The sequence below is a fragment of the Malania oleifera genome, chromosome 1 (genome assembly GCF_029873635.1).
Source record: "Malania oleifera isolate guangnan ecotype guangnan chromosome 1, ASM2987363v1, whole genome shotgun sequence".
Taxonomy (NCBI): Eukaryota; Viridiplantae; Streptophyta; class Magnoliopsida; order Santalales; family Ximeniaceae; genus Malania; species Malania oleifera.
This window is the reverse complement of record NC_080417.1, coordinates 70,843,669-70,844,822: the sequence shown is the minus strand read 5'-3', so window position 1 is coordinate 70,844,822 and position 1,154 is coordinate 70,843,669. Positions and strand designations below refer to the sequence as shown.

The 1,154-nt window shown below is 41.2% G+C and overlaps 1 non-coding gene across 1 annotated transcript; it reads left to right on the top strand.

Annotated features, from left to right (window-relative positions):
* Positions 1-542: 542 nt before the first annotated feature.
* Positions 543-649, top strand: LOC131147297 (small nucleolar RNA R71). Its single transcript, XR_009134687.1, has one exon. It is a non-coding gene; the product is annotated as a small nucleolar RNA R71 (small nucleolar RNA).
* The last annotated feature ends 505 nt before the right edge of the window (positions 650-1,154 follow it).

Genomic DNA, 1,154 nt, shown 5'->3' with positions numbered 1-1,154 from the left:
TGCTTTTGTCTCCTCAACAAAAGATATCATGGCATCCTCAAGTGACATCTTCTTCTCACCTTGATGATTTTCAAATCCTGCAGGAGGTTGCAGCACATTCCTTGTATTTCCATAAGACAAATTCTCATGATTTCGAAGCCCTGAATGGTAATATTGTGGCAAAGGATCACCACGATAATTGTAGTTCCGATTATTGATGTATTGAACCTGCTCTTGACTCGCTCCAATACTCGAATCTGTCCTACTTGTAGCTGCCACATATTCTGTACCTTATGGTATCCTCTGGGTTGTCAAAGATGAAATCTGATGAGACAAAGAAGCAACTTGAGCTGAAAGTGCAGCAAACGGCTCCAATTCATGAATTCCAGCAACTTTCTTAACCATAGTTCTTTCAGTTGGCCATTGATAGTTATTTGAGGCCATTTCTTCCAAAAGAGCAGTAGCACCCTCAGGTGTCTTTGACATCAAAGTTCCCCCAGATGCAGCATCAACTAAAGTTCGTGTTTGCATTATAGAACATCTGAATTTGCAACCAATCCAGCAATCCATGTTGTGGGCAGCGTCGAATCAAATCTTTATACCTTTCCCATGCTTCATAAAGTGATTCAAAATCATGTTGCTTGAATTGACCAATCTCACTCCTGAGTTGAGCTGTTTTTGCAGGTGGAAAGAATTTAGCTAGAAATTTTTCTACCATGTCCTGCCAACTAGTAATACTCCCAGGTTGTAGCGATTGTAGCCAACCTCTTGCTTTGTCCCTCAAAGAGAAAGGGAATAATCTCAGTCTAATGGTGTCTTCAGTAACACCATTGATCTTCACAGTATCACAAATCTCCAAAAACATCGTCAGATGGATATTGGGATCATCAAGTGGCGATCCACTGAATTGGCCCTGTTGCACCATGCTAATTAATGCGGGTTTGAGCTCAAAATTGTTGGCATTAATGGGTTGGCGTCTGATACCCGAATAATTGTCATTCACAACTGGTCACACATAATCCTTCAGGGAAAATGGCTGTGCATTATCTTGTCCATTCTCCATGGCTAATACCCTCTCTTTCCTTAGTGCTCTAAGCGTTCTCTCAATCTCTGGATCAAAAGGAATAATGGCACGTATTCTAGCACTGCGCATCCAACATAAAAAAAACACACCA